The 23,923-nt window shown below is 35.5% G+C and overlaps 5 non-coding genes across 5 annotated transcripts; all 5 read left to right on the top strand.

Annotated features, from left to right (window-relative positions):
* Window positions 1-6,817: 6,817 nt before the first annotated feature.
* MIR7360-7 (microRNA mir-7360-7) lies at window positions 6,818-6,876 on the top strand. The gene has a single exon (NR_130424.1). It is a non-coding gene; the product is annotated as a microRNA mir-7360-7 (primary transcript).
* A 2,639-nt stretch (window positions 6,877-9,515) lies between these two features.
* Window positions 9,516-9,574, top strand: MIR7360-4 (microRNA mir-7360-4). The gene has a single exon (NR_127590.1). It is a non-coding gene; the product is annotated as a microRNA mir-7360-4 (primary transcript).
* A 1,106-nt stretch (window positions 9,575-10,680) lies between these two features.
* Window positions 10,681-10,736, top strand: MIR7359A-4 (microRNA mir-7359a-4). Its single transcript, NR_127585.1, has one exon. It is a non-coding gene; the product is annotated as a microRNA mir-7359a-4 (primary transcript).
* Window positions 10,737-12,213: 1,477 nt separating this feature from the next.
* On the top strand, window positions 12,214-12,272 carry MIR7360-8 (microRNA mir-7360-8). The gene has a single exon (NR_130425.1). It is a non-coding gene; the product is annotated as a microRNA mir-7360-8 (primary transcript).
* Window positions 12,273-13,357: 1,085 nt separating this feature from the next.
* Window positions 13,358-13,413, top strand: MIR7359A-3 (microRNA mir-7359a-3). Its single transcript, NR_127584.1, has one exon. It is a non-coding gene; the product is annotated as a microRNA mir-7359a-3 (primary transcript).
* Window positions 13,414-23,923: the final 10,510 nt, after the last annotated feature.

The raw sequence follows: 23,923 nt of genomic DNA, 5'->3' as shown, positions 1-23,923 counted from the left end.
GGGATACTCCTCATCGTTTAGAGAAGCTGGTATTAGGAGATTCTGAGGTCCCTTTCCATTCTGTATGTATAATATTTTTATAAAAAATTGAATATTGTATTCCAGAATGGTGTGGGGTCTTTGAGCACGCTTCAACATTTAAATCAATTCTTCTGGTTCGTTTCTTAAGTTTCTTTCTGAGTTTGTTAGAACGATTGAGCTATGATACCTTGGGTGTTGTGTCTTAGATTGTGAAAGGCCATTAGAGTTTAGAGTTTCTGATGTCCTTTCACATTCTATAGAAACAACATTTCTAGTACATCTTCAGTATTGCCTATCCGAAAATAACGAGCCCTAAGGATCCTCCTCATCTTATCGACATGGTGGTATTAGTAGATCCTGAGGCCCTGTTCGTTCTGTAGCTATAATATTTTTATAAAAATATTGAATATTGTATCACAGAATGGATTGGATCCTTTGAGCACACATTGTCATGCAGAAAGGTTATTTATTTTGTGTGTCTCTGAGCAATTTTCCCCGTCTGCAGCAACAATATTTCTTAAGGAATTGAACACCATACCGAACGATTTAATGGCGGACTACAATCCTCGTTGTCTTCTATAATTAGTATTTGTTTTCATTTAGTTCTTCAGTTTGCTGTCTGTTTCATATCTTCCTAATACACTGAATATTTTGTCATAGAATGAAATCGGGCCTGAGAATCCACAAGATCTTACAGATAAGGTAAGATCTTGCCATTTAAGAGTTTCTTTCTCAATCTGTTGAACAAACAATGCTATAACTCATTGAATATTTTCTCTATGAAGCGAATGAGTCCTTAGAAGTTAGAATTCCTGAGGTCATTTCACATGTTGTACAACAATGTTTCTATATCAACTAGGATATTGTATATGACTATGTATTGAGCGGTCAGAACCCACATCATCTTCTTGACACCTTGGTATTCATAGTATCTGAGGACCTTTCACATTCTGTAGATCCAATATTTCAAGTACATATTAAATATTGTATCTCAGAATGAAAATGGTCTTTAGAAATGTCATCATTCCCTATGCTTGCTGTGATTTGAAACTTCAAGGGTCCCTTCCAATTCTGTGGAAACTATATTTCTTTAAAAATTTGAGTGTTGTATTTCGAAACGACTGGGCTGTTGGAACAACTATCATCATATGGAGTGAGTGGTTTTTTTCATTTCTGTACTCTTTTCCCATTTTAATGGAAAATTAGTGCTATAAAAGTTTGAATGTTGTGTCTTAGGATGTGAACGGCCATTAGATTTTAGAGCTGCTGATGTCCTTTCATATTCCTTAGGAACAATATTTCTAGTACATCGTGGATATTGAATAACAGAATATATTGAGTCTTCAGGATACTCCTCATCGTTTAGAGATGGGCGTATTAGGAGGTTCTCAGGTCCCATTCCTTTCTGTAGGTATAATATTTTAATAAAAAATTAAATATTGTATCACAGATTGGACTGGGCCCTTTGACCAATCATCATCAACTTAGGAGGTTCTTATAATTTGTTTCTAAAGTTCTTTCCCATTTTCTTAGAACAATTGAGCTATAACCCATTGAATATTGTGTCTTAGAATATAAAACGCCATTAGACGTTAGAGCTTCTGATGTCCTTTCACCATCTTGAGTAACAATATTTCTTGATCCTTTTGAATATTGAATATCAGAGTATATGAGACTTCAGGATACTGCTCATCATTTAGTGATGGTTTTATTGGGAGATTCTGAGGGACCTTTCCATTCTGTAGGTATAATTTTTTGAGGAAAGATTGAATATTTTGTCGCAGAATTGAGTGATCCCTTTGAGCAAGCATTGGCATGTAGAAAGGGTATTTTTTGGTTTCTGAGCTAATTTCCCACTCTGTAATTAAATATTGTATCTCGGACTTTAATGGTGGCTGCAGTCTTCATTGTCTTCTAGGGAGTTTGGTTTTTGATTTTCTTTAAGTTCTTTGCAATTCTGTAGGTATCTCTAACATGTTCCCTATTTTGTCACAGAATGAAATCGGCCCTGAGAACCCTCATCATCTTCCAAATAAGGTAGGATCTTGCCAATTCAGAGTTCCATTCTCAATCAGTTGGTATAACATTTCTTTAACTCGTTGAATATTTTGTCTTACAATGTAATGGGCCTATAGAAATCAGAATTTCTGAGGTCGTTTCACGTACTGTGGAAAAATGTTTCTATCAAATGTTGGACACTGTATATGACAATGTATTGAGCCTTCAGAAGCCACATCATCTTCTGGACATGTGGCTATTCATAACCTCTGAGGATCTTCTGGAGATCCAAAATTTCTAGTACATGTTGAATGTTGTATCTGAGAATGAAAAGCATCTTTATTACTTGTATCATTCTGTATGTTTGCTGTGATTTGATGTTTCACTGGACCCTTCCAATTCGGTCAGAACAACATTTCTTTAAAAAAAATGAATATTATAGATCAAAACAGACTATGTTCTTGGAACAACAATCATCATCTGGAATGTGTGTCACTTTTTGTTTCTAAGATCCTTTCCCGTTTTGGTGGAACAATACTGCTTATAACCCTTTGAATATTGTGTCTTAGAATGTGAAAGGCCATTAGACATTTTTGTTTCTCATAGCCTTTCACATTCTTAGAGACGATATTTCGAGTACATCGTGAATATTGAATATCAGAATACATATTGAGACATCGGGATACTCCTCATCGTTTAGAGAAGCTGGTATTAGGAGATTCTGAGGTCCCTTTCCATTCTGTATGTATAATATTTTTATAAAAAATTGAATATTGTATTCCAGAATGGTGTGGGGTCTTTGAGCACGCTTCAACATTTAAATCAATTCTTCTGGTTCGTTTCTTAAGTTTCTTTCTGAGTTTGTTAGAACGATTGAGCTATGATACCTTGGGTGTTGTGTCTTAGATTGTGAAAGGCCATTAGAGTTTAGAGTTTCTGATGTCCTTTCACATTCTATAGAAACAACATTTCTAGTACATCTTCAGTATTGCCTATCCGAAAATAACGAGCCCTAAGGATCCTCCTCATCTTATCGACATGGTGGTATTAGTAGATCCTGAGGCCCTGTTCGTTCTGTAGCTATAATATTTTTATAAAAATATTGAATATTGTATCACAGAATGGATTGGATCCTTTGAGCACACATTGTCATGCAGAAAGGTTATTTATTTTGTGTGTCTCTGAGCAATTTTCCCCGTCTGCAGCAACAATATTTCTTAAGGAATTGAACACCATACCGAACGATTTAATGGCGGACTACAATCCTCGTTGTCTTCTATAATTAGTATTTGTTTTCATTTAGTTCTTCAGTTTGCTGTCTGTTTCATATCTTCCTAATACACTGAATATTTTGTCATAGAATGAAATCGGGCCTGAGAATCCACAAGATCTTACAGATAAGGTAAGATCTTGCCATTTAAGAGTTTCTTTCTCAATCTGTTGAACAAACAATGCTATAACTCATTGAATATTTTCTCTATGAAACGAATGAGTCCTTAGAAGTTAGAATTCCTGAGGTCATTTCACATGTTGTACAACAATGTTTCTATATCAACTAGGATATTGTATATGACTATGTATTGAGCGGTCAGAACCCACATCATCTTCTTGACACCTTGGTATTCATAGTATCTGAGGACCTTTCACATTCTGTAGATCCAATATTTCAAGTACATATTAAATATTGTATCTCAGAATGAAAATGGTCTTTAGAAATGTCATCATTCCCTATGCTTGCTGTGATTTGAAACTTCAAGGGTCCCTTCCAATTCTGTGGAAACTATATTTCTTTAAAAATTTGAGTGTTGTATTTCGAAACGACTGGGCTGTTGGAACAACTATCATCATATGGAGTGAGTGGTTTTTTTCATTTCTGTACTCTTTTCCCATTTTAATGGAAAATTAGTGCTATAAAAGTTTGAATGTTGTGTCTTAGGATGTGAACGGCCATTAGATTTTAGAGCTGCTGATGTCCTTTCATATTCCTTAGGAACAATATTTCTAGTACATCGTGGATATTGAATAACAGAATATATTGAGTCTTCAGGATACTCCTCATCGTTTAGAGATGGGCGTATTAGGAGGTTTTCAGGTCCCATTCCTTTCTGTAGGTATAATATTTTAATAAAAAATTAAATATTGTATCACAGATTGGACTGGGCCCTTTGACCAATCATCATCAACTTAGGAGGTTCTTATAATTTGTTTCTAAAGTTCTTTCCCATTTTCTTAGAACAATTGAGCTATAACCCATTGAATATTGTGTCTTAGAATATAAAACGCCATTAGACGTTAGAGCTTCTGATGTCCTTTCACCATCTTGAGTAACAATATTTCTTGATCCTTTTGAATATTGAATATCAGAGTATATGAGACTTCAGGATACTGCTCATCATTTAGTGATGGTTTTATTGGGAGATTCTGAGGGACCTTTCCATTCTGTAGGTATAATTTTTTGAGGAAAGATTGAATATTTTGTCGCAGAATTGAGTGATCCCTTTGAGCAAGCATTGGCATGTAGAAAGGGTATTTTTTGGTTTCTGAGCTAATTTCCCACTCTGTAATTAAATATTGTATCTCGGACTTTAATGGTGGCTGCAGTCTTCATTGTCTTCTAGGGAGTTTGGTTTTTGATTTTCTTTAAGTTCTTTGCAATTCTGTAGGTATCTCTAACATGTTCCCTATTTTGTCACAGAATGAAATCGGCCCTGAGAACCCTCATCATCTTCCAAATAAGGTAGGATCTTGCCAATTCAGAGTTCCATTCTCAATCAGTTGGTATAACATTTCTTTAACTCGTTGAATATTTTGTCTTACAATGTAATGGGCCTATAGAAATCAGAATTTCTGAGGTCGTTTCACGTACTGTAGAAAAATGTGTCTATCAAATGTTGGACACTGTATATGACAATGTATTGAGCCTTCAGAAGCCACATCATCTTCTGGACATGTGGCTATTCATAACCTCTGAGGATCTTCTGGAGATCCAAAATTTCTAGTACATGTTGAATGTTGTATCTGAGAATGAAAAGCATCTTTATTACTTGTATCATTCTGTATGTTTGCTGTGATTTGATGTTTCACTGGACCCTTCCAATTCGGTCAGAACAACATTTCTTTAAAAAAAAATGAATATTATAGATCAAAACAGACTATGTTCTTGGAACAACAATCATCATCTGGAATGTGTGTCACTTTTTGTTTCTAAGATCCTTTCCCGTTTTGGTGGAACAATACTGCTTATAACCCTTTGAATATTGTGTCTTAGAATGTGAAAGGCCATTAGACATTTTTGTTTCTCATAGCCTTTCACATTCTTAGAGACGATATTTCGAGTACATCGTGAATATTGAATATCAGAATACATATTGAGACATCGGGATACTCCTCATCGTTTAGAGAAGCTGGTATTAGGAGATTCTGAGGTCCCTTTCCATTCTGTATGTATAATATTTTTATAAAAAATTGAATATTGTATTCCAGAATGGTGTGGGGTCTTTGAGCACGCTTCAACATTTAAATCAATTCTTCTGGTTCGTTTCTTAAGTTTCTTTCTGAGTTTGTTAGAACGATTGAGCTATGATACCTTGGGTGTTGTGTCTTAGATTGTGAAAGGCCATTAGAGTTTAGAGTTTCTGATGTCCTTTCACATTCTATAGAAACAACATTTCTAGTACATCTTCAGTATTGCCTATCCGAAAATAACGAGCCCTAAGGATCCTCCTCATCTTATCGACATGGTGGTATTAGTAGATCCTGAGGCCCTGTTCGTTCTGTAGCTATAATATTTATATAAAAATATTGAATATTGTATCACAGAATGGATTGGATCCTTTGAGCACACATTGTCATGCAGAAAGGTTATTTATTTTGTGTGTCTCTGAGCAATTTTCCCCGTCTGCAGCAACAATATTTCTTAAGGAATTGAACACCATACCGAACGATTTAATGGCGGACTACAATCCTCGTTGTCTTCTATAATTAGTATTTGTTTTCATTTAGTTCTTCAGTTTGCTGTCTGTTTCATATCTTCCTAATACACTGAATATTTTGTCATAGAATGAAATCGGGCCTGAGAATCCACAAGATCTTACAGATAAGGTAAGATCTTGCCATTTAAGAGTTTCTTTCTCAATCTGTTGAACAAACAATGCTATAACTCATTGAATATTTTCTCTATGAAGCGAATGAGTCCTTAGAAGTTAGAATTCCTGAGGTCATTTCACATGTTGTACAACAATGTTTCTATATCAACTAGGATATTGTATATGACTATGTATTGAGCGGTCAGAACCCACATCATCTTCTTGACACCTTGGTATTCATAGTATCTGAGGACCTTTCACATTCTGTAGATCCAATATTTCAAGTACATATTAAATATTGTATCTCAGAATGAAAATGGTCTTTAGAAATGTCATCATTCCCTATGCTTGCTGTGATTTGAAACTTCAAGGGTCCCTTCCAATTCTGTGGAAACTATATTTCTTTAAAAATTTGAGTGTTGTATTTCGAAACGACTGGGCTGTTGGAACAACTATCATCATATGGAGTGAGTGGTTTTTTTCATTTCTGTACTCTTTTCCCATTTTAATGGAAAATTAGTGCTATAAAAGTTTGAATGTTGTGTCTTAGGATGTGAACGGCCATTAGATTTTAGAGCTGCTGATGTCCTTTCATATTCCTTAGGAACAATATTTCTAGTACATCGTGGATATTGAATAACAGAATATATTGAGTCTTCAGGATACTCCTCATCGTTTAGAGATGGGCGTATTAGGAGGTTTTCAGGTCCCATTCCTTTCTGTAGGTATAATATTTTAATAAAAAATTAAATATTGTATCACAGATTGGACTGGGCCCTTTGACCAATCATCATCAACTTAGGAGGTTCTTATAATTTGTTTCTAAAGTTCTTTCCCATTTTCTTAGAACAATTGAGCTATAACCCATTGAATATTGTGTCTTAGAATATAAAACGCCATTAGACGTTAGAGCTTCTGATGTCCTTTCACCATCTTGAGTAACAATATTTCTTGATCCTTTTGAATATTGAATATCAGAGTATATGAGACTTCAGGATACTGCTCATCATTTAGTGATGGTTTTATTGGGAGATTCTGAGGGACCTTTCCATTCTGTAGGTATAATTTTTTGAGGAAAGATTGAATATTTTGTCGCAGAATTGAGTGATCCCTTTGAGCAAGCATTGGCATGTAGAAAGGGTATTTTTTGGTTTCTGAGCTAATTTCCCACTCTGTAATTAAATATTGTATCTCGGACTTTAATGGTGGCTGCAGTCTTCATTGTCTTCTAGGGAGTTTGGTTTTTGATTTTCTTTAAGTTCTTTGCAATTCTGTAGGTATCTCTAACATGTTCCCTATTTTGTCACAGAATGAAATCGGCCCTGAGAACCCTCATCATCTTCCAAATAAGGTAGGATCTTGCCAATTCAGAGTTCCATTCTCAATCAGTTGGTATAACATTTCTTTAACTCGTTGAATATTTTGTCTTACAATGTAATGGGCCTATAGAAATCAGAATTTCTGAGGTCGTTTCACGTACTGTAGAAAAATGTGTCTATCAAATGTTGGACACTGTATATGACAATGTATTGAGCCTTCAGAAGCCACATCATCTTCTGGACATGTGGCTATTCATAACCTCTGAGGATCTTCTGGAGATCCAAAATTTCTAGTACATGTTGAATGTTGTTTCTGAGAATGAAAAGCATCTTTATTACTTGTATCATTCTGTATGTTTGCTGTGATTTGATGTTTCACTGGACCCTTCCAATTCGGTCAGAACAACATTTCTTTAAAAAAAATGAATATTATAGATCAAAACAGACTATGTTCTTGGAACAACAATCATCATCTGGAATGTGTGTCACTTTTTGTTTCTAAGATCCTTTCCCGTTTTGGTGGAACAATACTGCTTATAACCCTTTGAATATTGTGTCTTAGAATGTGAAAGGCCATTAGACATTTTTGTTTCTCATAGCCTTTCACATTCTTAGAGACGATATTTCGAGTACATCGTGAATATTGAATATCAGAATACATATTGAGACATCGGGATACTCCTCATCATTTAGAGAAGCTGGTATTAGGAGATTCTGAGGTCCCTTTCCATTCTGTATGTATAATATTTTTATAAAAAATTGAATATTGTATTCCAGAATGGTGTGGGGTCTTTGAGCACGCTTCAACATTTAAATCTATTCTTCTGGTTCGTTTCTTAAGTTTCTTTCTGAGTTTGTTAGAACGATTGAGCTATGATACCTTGGGTGTTGTGTCTTAGATTGTGAAAGGCCATTAGAGTTTAGAGTTTTTGATGTCCTTTCACATTCTATAGAAACAACATTTCTAGTACATCTTCAGTATTGCCTATCCGAAAATAACGAGCCCTAAGGATCCTCCTCATCTTATCGACATGGTGGTATTAGTAGATCCTGAGGCCCTGTTCGTTCTGTAGCTATAATATTTTTATAAAAATATTGAATATTGTATCACAGAATGGATTGGATCCTTTGAGCACACATTGTCATGCAGAAAGGTTATTTATTTTGTGTGTCTCTGAGCAATTTTCCCCATCTGCAGCAACAATATTTCTTAAGGAATTGAACACCATACCGAACGATTTAATGGCGGACTACAATCCTCGTTGTCTTCTATAATTAGTATTTGTTTTCATTTAGTTCTTCAGTTTGCTGTCTGTTTCATATCTTCCTAATACACTGAATATTTTGTCATAGAATGAAATCGGGCCTGAGAATCCACATGATCTTACAGATAAGGTAAGATCTTGCCATTTAAGAGTTTCTTTCTCAATCTGTTGAACAAACAATGCTATAACTCATTGAATATTTTCTCTATGAAGCGAATGAGTCCTTAGAAGTTAGAATTCCTGAGGTCATTTCACATGTTGTACAACAATGTTTCTATATCAACTAGGATATTGTATATGACTATGTATTGAGCGGTCAGAACCCACATCATCTTCTTGACACCTTGGTATTCATAGTATCTGAGGACCTTTCACATTCTGTAGATCCAATATTTCAAGTACATATTAAATATTGTATCTCAGAATGAAAATGGTCTTTAGAAATGTCATCATTCCCTATGCTTGCTGTGAATTGAAACTTCAAGGGTCCCTTCCAATTCTGTGGAAACTATATTTCTTTAAAAATTTGAGTGTTGTATTTCGAAACGACTGGGCTGTTGGAACAACTATCATCATATGGAGTGAGTGGTTTTTTTCATTTCTGTACTCTTTTCCCATTTTAATGGAAAATTAGTGCTATAAAAGTTTGAATGTTGTGTCTTAGGATGTGAACGGCCATTAGATTTTAGAGCTTCTGATGTCCTTTCACATTCCTTAGGAACAATATTTCTAGTACATCGTGGATATTGAATAACAGAATATATTGAGTCTTCAGGATACTCCTCATCGTTTAGAGATGGGGGTATTAGGAGGTTCTGAGGTCCCATTCCTTTCTGTAGGTATAATATTTTAATAAAAAATTAAATATTGTATCACAGATTGGACTGGGCCCTTTGACCAATCATCATCAACTTAGGAGGTTCTTATAATTTGTTTCTAAAGTTCTTTCCCATTTTCTTAGAACAATTGAGCTATAACCCATTGAATATTGTGTCTTAGAATATAAAACGCCATTAGACGTTAGAGCTTCTGATGTCCTTTCACCATCTTGAGTAACAATATTTCTTGATCCTTTTGAATATTGAATATCAGAGTATATGAGACTTCAGGATACTGCTCATCATTTAGTGATGGTTTTATTGGGAGATTCTGAGGGACCTTTCCATTCTGTAGGTATAATTTTTTGAGGAAAGATTGAATATTTTGTCGCAGAATTGAGTGATCCCTTTGAGCAAGCATTGGCATGTAGAAAGGGTATTTTTTGGTTTCTGAGCTAATTTCCCACTCTGTAATTAAATATTGTATCTCGGACTTTAATGGTGGCTGCAGTCTTCATTGTCTTCTAGGGAGTTTGGTTTTTGATTTTCTTTAAGTTCTTTGCAATTCTGTAGGTATCTCTAACATGTTCCCTATTTTGTCACAGAATGAAATCGGCCCTGAGAACCCTCATCATCTTCCAAATAAGGTAGGATCTTGCCAATTCAGAGTTCCATTCTCAATCAGTTGGTATAACATTTCTTTAACTCGTTGAATATTTTGTCTTACAATGTAATGGGCCTATAGAAATCAGAATTTCTGAGGTCGTTTCACGTACTGTAGAAAAATGTGTCTATCAAATGTTGGACACTGTATATGACAATGTATTGAGCCTTCAGAAGCCACATCATCTTCTGGACATGTGGCTATTCATAACCTCTGAGGATCTTCTGGAGATCCAAAATTTCTAGTACATGTTGAATGTTGTATCTGAGAATGAAAAGCATCTTTATTACTTGTATCATTCTGTATGTTTGCTGTGATTTGATGTTTCACTGGACCCTTCCAATTCGGTCAGAACAACATTTCTTTAAAAAAAATGAATATTATAGATCAAAACAGACTATGTTCTTGGAACAACAATCATCATCTGGAATGTGTGTCACTTTTTGTTTCTAAGATCCTTTCCCGTTTTGGTGGAACAATACTGCTTATAACCCTTTGAATATTGTGTCTTAGAATGTGAAAGGCCATTAGACATTTTTGTTTCTCATAGCCTTTCACATTCTTAGAGACGATATTTCGAGTATATCGTGAATATTGAATATCAGAATACATATTGAGACATCGGGATACTCCTCATCGTTTAGAGAAGCTGGTATTAGGAGATTCTGAGGTCCCTTTCCATTCTGTATGTATAATATTTTTATAAAAAATTGAATATTGTATTCCAGAATGGTGTGGGGTCTTTGAGCACGCTTCAACATTTAAATCAATTCTTCTGGTTCGTTTCTTAAGTTTCTTTCTGAGTTTGTTAGAACGATTGAGCTATGATACCTTGGGTGTTGTGTCTTAGATTGTGAAAGGCCATTAGAGTTTAGAGTTTCTGATGTCCTTTCACATTCTATAGAAACAACATTTCTAGTACATCTTCAGTATTGCCTATCCGAAAATAACGAGCCCTAAGGATCCTCCTCATCTTATCGACATGGTGGTATTAGTAGATCCTGAGGCCCTGTTCGTTCTGTAGCTATAATATTTTTATAAAAATATTGAATATTGTATCACAGAATGGATTGGATCCTTTGAGCACACATTGTCATGCAGAAAGGTTATTTATTTTGTGTGTCTCTGAGCAATTTTCCCCGTCTGCAGCAACAATATTTCTTAAGGAATTGAACACCATACCGAACGATTTAATGGTGCACTACAATCCTCGTTGTCTTCTATAATTAGTATTTATTTTCATTTAGTTCTTCAGTTTGCTGTCTGTTTCATATCTTCCTAATACACTGAATATTTTGTCATAGAATGAAATCGGGCCTGAGAATCCACATGATCTTACAGATAAGGTAAGATCTTGCCATTTAAGAGTTTCTTTCTCAATCTGTTGAACAAACAATGCTATAACTCATTGGATATTTTCTCTATGAAGCGAATGAGTCCTTAGAAGTTAGAATTCCTGGGGTCATTTCACATGTTGTACAACAATGTTTCTATATCAACTAGGATATGGTATATGACTATGTATTGAGAGGTCAGAACCCACATCATCTTCTTGACACCTTGGTATTCATAGTATCTGAGGACCTTTCACATTCTGTAGATCCAATATTTCAAGTACATATTAAATATTGTATCTCAGAATGAAAATGGTCTTTAGAAATGTCATCATTCCCTATGCTTGCTGTGATTTGAAACTTCACGGGTCCCTTCCAATTCTGTGGAAACTATATTTCTTTAAAAATTTGAGTGTTGTATTTCGAAACGACTGGGCTGTTGGAACAACTATCATCATATGGAGTGAGTGGTTTTTTTCATTTCTGTACTCCTTTCCCATTTTAATGGAAAATTAGTGCTATAAAAGTTTGAATGTTGTGTCTTAGGATGTGAACGGCCATTAGATTTTAGAGCTTCTGATGTCCTTTCACATTCCTTAGGAACAATATTTCTAGTACATCGTGGATATTGAATAACAGAATATATTGAGTCTTCAGGATACTCCTCATCGTTTAGAGATGGGGGTATTAGGAGGTTCTCAGGTCCCATTCCTTTCTGTAGGTATAATATTTTAATAAAAAATTAAATATTGTATCACAGATTGGACTGGGCCCTTTGACCAATCATCATCAACTTAGGAGGTTCTTATAATTTGTTTCTAAAGTTCTTTCCCATTTTCTTAGAACAATTGAGCTATAACCCATTGAATATTGTGTCTTAGAATATAAAACGCCATTAGACGTTAGAGCTTCTGATGTCCTTTCACCATCTTGAGTAACAATATTTCTTGATCCTTTTGAATATTGAATATCAGAGTATATGAGACTTCAGGATACTGCTCATCATTTAGTGATGGTTTTATTGGGAGATTCTGAGGGACCTTTCCATTCTGTAGGTATAATTTTTTGAGGAAAGATTGAATATTTTGTCGCAGAATTGAGTGATCCCTTTGAGCAAGCATTGGCATGTAGAAAGGGTATTTTTTGGTTTCTGAGCTAATTTCCCACTCTGTAATTAAATATTGTATCTCGGACTTTAATGGTGGCTGCAGTCTTCATTGTCTTCTAGGGAGTTTGGTTTTTGATTTTCTTTAAGTTCTTTGCAATTCTGTAGGTATCTCTAACATGTTCCCTATTTTGTCACAGAATGAAATCGGCCCTGAGAACCCTCATCATCTTCCAAATAAGGTAGGATCTTGCCAATTCAGAGTTCCATTCTCAATCAGTTGGTATAACATTTCTTTAACTCGTTGAATATTTTGTCTTACAATGTAATGGGCCTATAGAAATCAGAATTTCTGAGGTCGTTTCACGTACTGTAGAAAAATGTGTCTATCAAATGTTGGACACTGTATATGACAATGTATTGAGCCTTCAGAAGCCACATCATCTTCTGGACATGTGGCTATTCATAACCTCTGAGGATCTTCTGGAGATCCAAAATTTCTAGTACATGTTGAATGTTGTATCTGAGAATGAAAAGCATCTTTATTACTTGTATCATTCTGTATGTTTGCTGTGATTTGATGTTTCACTGGACCCTTCCAATTCGGTCAGAACAACATTTCTTTAAAAAAAATGAATATTATAGATCAAAACAGACTATGTTCTTGGAACAACAATCATCATCTGGAATGTGTGTCACTTTTTGTTTCTAAGATCCTTTCCCGTTTTGGTGGAACAATATTGTGTCTTAGAATGTGAAAGGCCATTAGACATTTTTGTTTCTCATAGCCTTTCACATTCTTAGAGACGATATTTCGAGTACATCGTGAATATTGAATATCAGAATACATATTGAGACATCGGGATACTCCTCATCGTTTAGAGAAGCTGGTATTAGGAGATTCTGAGGTCCCTTTCCATTCTGTATGTATAATATTTTTATAAAAAATTGAATATTGTATTCCAGAATGGTGTGGGGTCTTTGAGCACGCTTCAACATTTAAATCAATTCTTCTGGTTCGTTTCTTAAGTTTCTTTCTGAGTTTGTTAGAACGATTGAGCTATGATACCTTGGGTGTTGTGTCTTAGATTGTGAAAGGCCATTAGAGTTTAGAGTTTCTGATGTCCTTTCACATTCTATAGAAACAACATTTCTAGTACATCTTCAGTATTGCCTATCCGAAAATAACGAGCCCTAAGGATCCTCCTCATCTTATCGACATGGTGGTATTAGTAGATCCTGAGGCCCTGTTCGTTCTGTAGCTATAATATTTATATAAAAATATTGAATATTGTATCACAGAATGGATTGGATCCTTTGAGCACACATTGTCATGCAGAAAGGTTATTTATTTTGTGTGTCTCTGAGCAATTTTCCCCATCTGCAGCAACAATATTTCTTAAGGAATTGAACACCATACCGAACGATTTAATGGCGGACTACAATCCTCGTTGTCTTCTATAATTAGTATTTGTTTTCATTTAGTTCTTCAGTTTGCTGTCTGTTTCATATCTTCCTAATACACTGAATATTTTGTCATAGAATGAAATCGGGCCTGAGAATCCACATGATCTTACAGATAAGGTAAGATCTTGCCATTTAAGAGTTTCTTTCTCAATCTGTTGAACAAACAATGCTATAACTCATTGAATATTTTCTCTATGAAGCGAATGAGTCCTTAGAAGTTAGAATTCCTGAGGTCATTTCACATGTTGTACAACAATGTTTCTATATCAACTAGGATATTGTATATGACTATGTATTGAGCGGTCAGAACCCACATCATCTTCTTGACACCTTGGTATTCATAGTATCTGAGGACCTTTCACATTCTGTAGATCCAATATTTCAAGTACATATTAAATATTGTATCTCAGAATGAAAATGGTCTTTAGAAATGTCATCATTCCCTATGCTTGCTGTGAATTGAAACTTCAAGGGTCCCTTCCAATTCTGTGGAAACTATATTTCTTTAAAAATTTGAGTGTTGTATTTCGAAACGACTGGGCTGTTGGAACAACTATCATCATATGGAGTGAGTGGTTTTTTTCATTTCTGTACTCCTTTCCCATTTTAATGGAAAATTAGTGCTATAAAAGTTTGAATGTTGTGTCTTAGGATGTGAACGGCCATTAGATTTTAGAGCTTCTGATGTCCTTTCACATTCCTTAGGAACAATATTTCTAGTACATCGTGGATATTGAATAACAGAATATATTGAGTCTTCAGGATACTCCTCATTGTTTAGAGTTGGGGGTATTAAGAGGTTCTGAGTTCCCGTTCCTTTCAGTAGTTATAATATTTTTATAAAAAATTAAATATTGTATCACTGAATGGACTGGGCCCTTTGAGCAAGTATTTTCATGTAGAAAAGGTGTTTTTTTGTTTCTGAGCTTTTTCCCCCTCTGCATGAATAATATTTAATAAAAAATTGAATATTTATCTCAGAGTTTAATAGTGGCTTACAATCCTCTTTGTCTTCTAAATAGTTTTGGTATTTGGTTTTTCTGAAGTTCTTTTCCTTTATTTAGGCATAATATATCTCAAATACATTGAATATCGTATCACAGAATAGGATCAGCCCTGAAAACCCGTATCATTCTCCAGATAAGGTAGGATCTTGCCATTTCAGAGTTCCTTTCTCAGTCTGATGGAAAAACAATACTATAACTCCTTGAATATTTCCTTCTAGTATATGATGGACCATTAGAAGTTAGAATTTTTGGGGTCGGTTCATTCGCTGTAGAACAGTGTTTCTGTAACAACTAGGATATTTTATGTGACAATGTATTGAGCATTCAGAACACACCTCATCTTCTTGACACCTTGGTATTCATAGTTTCTGAGGATCTTTTACATTCTTTAGATCCAAAATTTCTAGTACATATTGAATAATGTATCTCAGAATGAAAAGGGTCTTTAGAACTGGCATCATTCTCTGTTTATTATGATTTGGAATTTTACTGGTCCTTTCCAATTCTGTTGGATCGATATTTCTTTTAAAAAAATGAGTATTGTATAACAGAACGGACTGGGTTCTTTGATCAACTATCATCATCTATAGTGGGTGGTATTTTTCGTTTCTAAGATCGTTTCCCATTTTGTTAGAACAATATAGCTATCACACGTTGAATGTTGTATCTTAGCAAGTGAAAGGCCATTAAACTTTAGAGTTTCTGATGTCCTTTCACATTCTATAGAAAAAATGTTTCTAGTACTTCTTGAATGTTGTATATCAGAATATAATGTGTCCTTAGAATCCTCTTCATCATTTGGAGATGGTTGTATTAGGAGATTCTGATGTCCATTTCCTTTCTGTAGGTGTGTTATTTATATAAAACAAATTGAATATTGTATCACAGAATGGACTGGGCCCTTTGACCAAGCATCATGAACTAGAGAGTTTTGTATTAATCATTTCTAAGGTCCTTTCCTATTTTGTTGCTACAATAGAACTATAACTCATTTAATGTTGTGTCTTAGAATGTGATGGGCTTTTACATGTTAGAGTTTTTGAGGTCCTTTCACATTCAATACAAACCTTATTTGTATAGCACATTGAATATTGTGTATAAGAATATAATGAGCCCTTAGAATCCTCCTCCTTTTTTAGGGATGGTGGTATTTGGAGTTTCTGAAATAACTTTCCTTTTTGTAGGAACAATATTTATATAAAAAATTGAATATTGGATTACAGAATGTACTTGGACCTTGGAGTAAGCATTGTTATGTAGAGAGGGTATTTTTTTGTTTGAGTTATTTTCCCCCTCTGCAGGAAGAATATTTCTCAAAAAAATTGAATATTATATCTCAGAATTTAATGGTGGCTTATAATCCTCTTTGTCTTCTAGACATTTCTTCTAGACAAAAAAGAGTTTGGTATTTGGTTTTTCTGAAGTTCTTTTCCTTTCTATTGGTATAATATATATGTAACACATTGCATATTTTTTCACAGAATGGAATCTCCCCTGAGGACCTTCATCTTCCTCCAGATGAGGTAACATCTTGCCATTTTGGAGTTCCTTTCTCAATCTGTTGGTATAATAATACTATAACTCCTTGAATATTTTCTCTTAGAATGTGATGGGCCATTATAATTTAGAATTTCTGAAGTTGTTTCACTTGTTGTAAAAAAATGTTTCTATCAAATGTTGGACACTGTATATGACAACGTATTGAGCCTTCAGAAGCCACATCATCTTCTGGACATGTTACTATTCATAACCTCTGAGGACCTGTAACATTCTGTAGATCCAAAATTTCTAGTACATGTTGAATATTGTATCTCAGAATGAAAAGGGTGTTTAAACTGGCATCATTCTGTATGTTTCTTGTGATTTTATGTTTCACTGGTTCTTTCCAATTCTGTCGGAACAATATTTCTTTAAAAAATGAATATTGCATTACAGAATGGACTGGGCTCTTTGAACAACTATCATCAACTAGATTGGGTGGTATTTTTCATTTCTAAGTTCCTTCCCCATTTTGGTGAAACAATAGTGCTATAGCATGTTGAATGTTGTGTATGTTGTATATGAAGGGCTATTAGAGTTTAGAGTTTCTGATGTCATTTCCCATTCTTTAGTAACAATACTTCTAGTATATCTTCAATATTGTATATCAGAATATAATGAGTCCATAGAATCCTCCTCATCTTTTAGACATTGTGGTATTAGGAGCTTCTAAGGTTCCTTTCCTTTCTGTAGGAACAGATTGTTTCTATGATATGTTCTTTAACCTATTTTTTAGAATCATATTATTAAATTTCTAATTAATTTTTGAATTGGCTCTCCATGCGCCCTTACTGATTATTATTTTTATTGCATTATGATATGAAAGGGTTCCTTTTTTATTTCTCTTTTTTTGCCTTGCTCTTTTGCCCTAATAAATGGTCAATCTTTATGAATGTACCATTTGAGCTGAAAAGGTTTGTTCCTTTATGCCCCTATTTATTTTTCTCCATATATCTTTTAACTCTAATATTTCCAAGATTTCATTCACATCTCTTACCTCTTTCTTTTTTTATTTTTTCATTTGATTTATCTAAATTTGAGAGTGGTATGTTAAAGTCTCCCACTAGTATTGTTTCTGTGCAGTGTATATTGGAGTAGAGTCGTGAGTGATTGGCATTGTTGTGGAGCCTATTGATTCCTCCCTGATAAAGAAGAAAATGGATATTTTACAACCCATTGTTTTATATATTTTAAAGTACCAAGCATTATCCCTGTCAGCTCCTCTATGTTATTGTTTTTTGGTCTGTTACAGTGAGCCTATTGTGGTTATGTTTGCCCTGAGAAAAGATTACCATCGTCTACCCAATCTCCTTGGAATTCCAGAAGCCTGGTCTCGTCAGAGTCAAGAGAGTGAGTATCCTCTGAGTTGAATGTGAAAGATCATTTTTGGGGCATATTATTGAGGCAGTTGCCATTTCTGTGGACCCCAGTGGTATAAGGATATACATGTATATCATAAGATTCTATTGGCATTCTTGTCCCACATATATTGCCAAAGAGTACACGGGTACAAGATCGCAAAAAAAAAAAAATCTAATTCTTGGTTTTTTTATGAAAATCCTTTAAACCTCAAGCATCTTTGGGGGACTAAATGATCCAGATGAAAAGAAACTGATTGTCTAGGAGTCGTCACATTCCCTCTTAGTGCCTGCAGTACCCTGCTGGTTAAAAGCTATGAAGCAATGTTCTATTTTGCTACTGAAGCCTTTTATCCCATTTGTGAATGATTCCATGACATTTTTGAATGAATGTTCTCAAAATTAAATGGACCTTTAGATTCCATGTTATATTCTTCCTTTCACGATTTCTTGAATCTAATATTATTCTGATAAGCCTTATCTACTTTATTAAGTTTTAGGTATTGGAGTTCTTTCCCTAAGTGGAGTATAAAAGGCCTTTCTGGAGCACATATTTTTAGATTTATAGTAAACATGTTGATGAGATACTACCTAAGGTTTATAGTATGATTCCTTCAGTTTTAGGCATGACAGAAATTTTCCTAGAGCTGAAGAACTCTCTGGAAAATATTCTGCAGATTGGCCAATATTCTTGAAATACCTGAACCTCTAGAATAGGTCAGTGGCAATTGAGCAGGGTCCTTCTCAAAACAAAAATTATGAATTATTTCTCTGGTGATAATTGTTGTTGACAATTGATTTGGGTTTTTTAAAAGAAGACTACAGTATCCCTTTTTTAACTTAGATCATTTGAAGGGACAGTTGGGTAGTTAACATTTAATGTATATATGACAACCACTAGGTTTATGATGGCCCAATCTCTGCCTGAAATCAAGGGCTATTAGTTTGGCAGCTTCAGTTCAAATGTGAGGGACGTCTTGCAGAATATATTATAGAGGTGGTTACTGCCCTCCTCTGTGTGGCACAAAGAATATGTGCACTTTGTAAAATTTCATGATTTCCTTTCTTCTTCAGGAATTTCAATCAGAAATGGGTACGAAACTGTGAGTAGTTAGTTCTTTAATCATATGGGGAATGTTTAAACCCACCAACCCTGTGGACTTTTTGATTTCCTTGTATCAAAAGACATTGAACCTCATCAAAGCAGACCTTTTTTATGGCCAAGAAGAAAATTTCGCATGTGTACTCATATGGAAACATTTTATTTCATGTAGAAGGCTGCGTTTTCAGCTGCTAAGGTTTTGTCCAGTCTGAAGACCCTTTGTTTCTGTTATTTTTTGAACACTGGGTCTCAGAGTGGAATGTACCCTTAAAGTTCACATCATCATCTTCTCTCAGGTGGTCGTAGAATGTGTTGCTATTCTGTGACCTGTTGTGGTAAGCCTATATAGTAGTGGTACCTAGGATCCTTAGATTTCCTCAATCTTGGATCTGGTCAGGTCAATATGGTATCTTTCAGATATGAACACTGAAGACCATTTATGGGGCATTTTGTTTATTTGACTTCTTTTCCTGTGTATAGGATCCCTTACAGAAGAAAAATATTCATGTGGATCATGGCATTCTTTGTTCTTGTCCCTGAAACAATGGCAAGGAGCAGAGGGTGCAGGACTGGTAAAAATCCAATTCATGCTTCTTTTTAAGAAAAACACTTTTAAACTTAAAGCATCTTTGGAAGAATAAAATTGACCAAGGCTGCAAGAAGGTGGTTCTCAAGGAGTAATCATGTTGACCCATGGTGTCCACTGTGACCTTATGGTTCATGTATGTGAAGCAATGTTGTGTTGAAAGTATTTGTTTTTCTCTTTTTCTCCTGAAGTCTTTATCATCTCAGAGAATCTGATTTTGTGATACTTTGTAATGAATGTTCTTGGACTAAAATGGACCCTTAGACTCCATTCTTCCTTCATGACTTTGTTGGATCCAGTGTGACTCCAATGAACCTAGGCTGCTTAGTTAATTCTTGGGTAACGGGATTCCTTCCATAGTTGGAGTGCAATACTCCTTCTGAGACACATATTTTTGCATGTCGTAGAGGACCAGTCAGTGTCCCACCCAATCTTAAAGTGTTATTCCTTCAGGTTTAGTCATTGAAGATTGCTTCGATTTATTTTTGAGAAAATATTATGCCTCCTGGCTGGTCAGTTTTCTTGAAATTACTGAAGCTCTGGATCAGGGCAGTAGCAGTTGGGTTGTGACCTTCTCCAAAGAAATCTAGTGAACATCTTTGGTACTTTTTAGAGAATGTAATTGCCGTTCACATTGGAGTTGGAAGTCCATACACATTACCACTTTTAAAGTCCGATTTAAAAGAAATGTGATTGCTTGAAAGAAGTGATGTATAGAAAATATATGAATGATAAGGCAACCAGTCGAGATTGCTCAAGTTCTGGTTGAAGTCAAGGGAAGCTATATAAGGCAACCTCAGTGCAAAAATGGGGGAATGCTTGCTAGACATAGTACAGCAGGGATTACTACCCTTCTCTGCACTGGACCCTGTAACTGCAAACTATACATTCTTATTGTGACATTTCATGCTTTCCTTCTAGGTGAAGGAATTTCATTCAATAATGTGTTCAAAATTGAGAGAAGCCCAATTTTGTTGCTTATGTGGTGAATGTTTAAATCTAGTGACTCAGAAGATGTTTGCTTTTCTTTGCTAAGACATGTGACCTCACCAAAGCAGACCCATTATATGGACAAGAAAACAACCTCTTGGTTGAAGTCTTGAGGAAACCTTTTATTTCTGTTAGAGGGCTATGTTTTCAGCTGCCAAGGTTTCTCTCCACTTTGCAGATCCATTGGTTCTATGAACATTGTCCCTCAGGGTGGAATGGGCTCACAGAACCCAAGTCTTCTTTTCTCAGGTGCTTATTGGGACAAGGGAGACTGTGATGGGCTTAATTTTAGAGGCTGCTAGTTCCTATCCAAATTTGAGCAAGATAGATATTTCTAAGGAAGATGATTTTGGCTGTTTTGGAATGCCAAAGGTCATCCCTCTTGATTATTCTATGACCTGTGGCAGTGGATCAATAGTAGTTGAATTTTCCCTGGGAAATGATTTTCATACCCGGTACCCGGTATCCTTAGAATTCCTGAGGCTTGGATCTGGTCAGGGTCAAGAGGGTGTGTATCCTTCTGAATCAAACATGAAAAACCATGTGTGGAGCATCTTATTGAGTTGATTACCATTCCCATATAGAAGGGCCCCTTCAGCAATAGGATATACCTGTGTATTGTGAAAAAATCTGTGCTAGCTTTGTTCCAGAGGATATTCTAAGGAATCATACATAGAACATTGAAAAAATCGAATCCCTGCTTCTTTATGAAAAAACCTTTAAACCTCATTAATCTTTGTAGGCATAAAATTTACTGCAGTTACAATATGGTGCTTTCCATGAATAGACATACTTCCTCATGGATTCTGATATGATCTAATGGTTTGTAGACATGAAGAAATGTTGTTTTTCTTGTACTTTTGCCTCTTCTGAGAATATTTTTTACTCTAAAAATTTGACTATAACTTCTCCCAGTTGAATTGGCCCTAAAATGCCACAACATTTCTTGCCATCATTTTTGAGCAAATAAGAGAGGTTGGGATCAACTGGAGCTGCTCTCTCGTTGTGGGAGATGGAATATCCTATTATAAGTAGAATAACATCATTTTATCTGAGCCTTTCCACCTAGTAGAGGTCCAGTTGATGTCTCACCCAATTCCAAAATGATCTTTGACTCATTAGAGATTTCTTCTTGGAGCTCAATGACCACGTAGAAAGTTTTATACACTCTCATAGCCAATTACAGGTGCTTTTGTTGAGTCTATTTGCCTTTTAGTGGGCTTTCTTTTACATAGAATATAAGAAAATGTTCCTGAGGGGGCAGCGTGGTGGCCCAGTGGATTGAGAGCCAGGCCCAGAGATGGCAGGTCCTGGGTTTAAATCTGGTCTCAGATACTTCCTAGCTAGGTGACCATGGGCAAGTCACTTAACCCCCATTGCCTAGCCCTTACCACCACTCTTCTGCCTCAGCCTTGATTCTAAGACAGAAGGTGAGTGTTTAAAATAATAAATATTCCTGGAATAGATTGTTTTACTATCCGTATTTTTCTTGGCCGAAGTGCAGTTGAATATATATTCCCATTTTGGAATTTTATTCTTTTTCTGGGTCTATCAGCAATTTAGAGGGCAAATATATTTAAATGTTAAATGAAGTCTTTCAGTCCTTTATTTTTACCCAATTAGGTATAAAAACAGTTTTGAACATTAGTTTTCTAAAATTTTGAGTTCCACATTCTTTCCCTCCTCCTTCCCCTCCCCCCTCCCTACCGTGGGAAGCAATTTAGTATAGGCTATATATGGGCGATCATGTAAAACATATTTCCATATTGGTCATGTGGAAGAAGACACCAGACATGTTCAAATTGAGAAAATCTCATTAACACTCGTCTCATGAAAAACATGTGAACTGCATGGAGCTGTGCACACGTACAATTGGATGCCTATGGAGGCAAATGAACACCTTGACCCAAGCTCTACAAGACAGTGTGTTGTTTATATTCTTAAGGAAAAGAAGAATCTAACTTAGGACTGTATGCTTCTGTCTTTTCATGTGCCGAAGTCCCTGCGTGCTCCAGAATGCTTTGATTCTTTTTCTTTTGCTCCTTGAATATAATTTCTCAGAGTCGAATGAGCCCTTTGTGGAGACATATTCTTCTTCTGACTGGTAGATGAGTGAAAAAACGAGACTGAGGCTGGCCTGGGTTTCATCTTTCATTGTGGGATAGGGTGTCTCATTCGTCCCATAAATAAGAAGATGGAAATCAGTACTTCAAAGGTAGTTACTTTTGCATGAGGGCCAGTTGATGATGTTCTCAGCTTTGAGATGCTCTTACTCTTTGACTCACTGCAGACAGCTGCCTAGTGTTAAATATGCCCCAACTAAATAAAGAAGACTCGTTCCCAGTAGACCTGAAATGACTGAAGCGTGGAGTCCAATATTGAGCCATTTGGTGGGTATCCTTTTTAGTGGAACCAGTTTCTAAAGGCCATTATTTTTGTTACATAGATTGGACACTACAACTAACTGCCTATACATTCTAGTATTGAAATTCAATGATTTTTCTTGTACCCTTTTCAGAAAAAAGGAGTAACAAGTATAAAAAAAATAAGAGTAATTGACAGCCTCAGGAAGCAAATATTCTTACCTAAAAGGACAAGTTGATTCAGGATTAAGGAAAGGGTTTATTTCATGTATAGGTCCCCATCTTTTTAGCTGCTGAAGTTCCTACCCTTTCTGAGAGCCACTAATTCTGTTGTCTTCTGAACACAATTTCCCAGCATTCAGTGAACTCTTAGCACACATATCATCTTCTCCTGTCAAGTGTATATGGGGGCAATGAGTAGGGTGGCCCTGGGTTGCATTTTCAGGGCTTGGTGGTTCTTACCATAAGTAGAGTATGATTAAGTCCTAATATCCTATTACCTTTGAATCCCTTTGATGGGCTGTGATGTCTCTTCAAGCTCTTGCATTCTGTCATTCTGTGACTCATCAAATACTGCTTCCCAGAACAGAATGGGCTCTTTGAAAGAATTACACCATCTGGTAGCTAATATACTTGGAACTGCTGATGCTCATGATCAGGTCAGGACCAACATGATGGGCATCATTCTAAATGGATCTTTTGAGAATGCTTGTAGGTCATCTTCTAGAGGTGATTATTTTTTTGTAAGGAATGAAACATGTAGCAAAAGCATATACATTCTTATCATAAAATCCTATGCTTTCTCTTGCCTTTTAGCAGATTAAAAGAGCATCACAATTAAGAGAATCTCTTCATATTTCTCTAATCAAAATCTTAAAATCTCATGAAAATATGGTAAAGTA

The sequence above is a fragment of the Monodelphis domestica genome, chromosome X, assembly GCF_027887165.1.
Source record: "Monodelphis domestica isolate mMonDom1 chromosome X, mMonDom1.pri, whole genome shotgun sequence".
Taxonomy (NCBI): domain Eukaryota; kingdom Metazoa; phylum Chordata; class Mammalia; order Didelphimorphia; family Didelphidae; genus Monodelphis; species Monodelphis domestica.
Note: the sequence above shows the minus strand (reverse complement) of the source record. Positions and strands in the feature narration are given on the sequence as shown.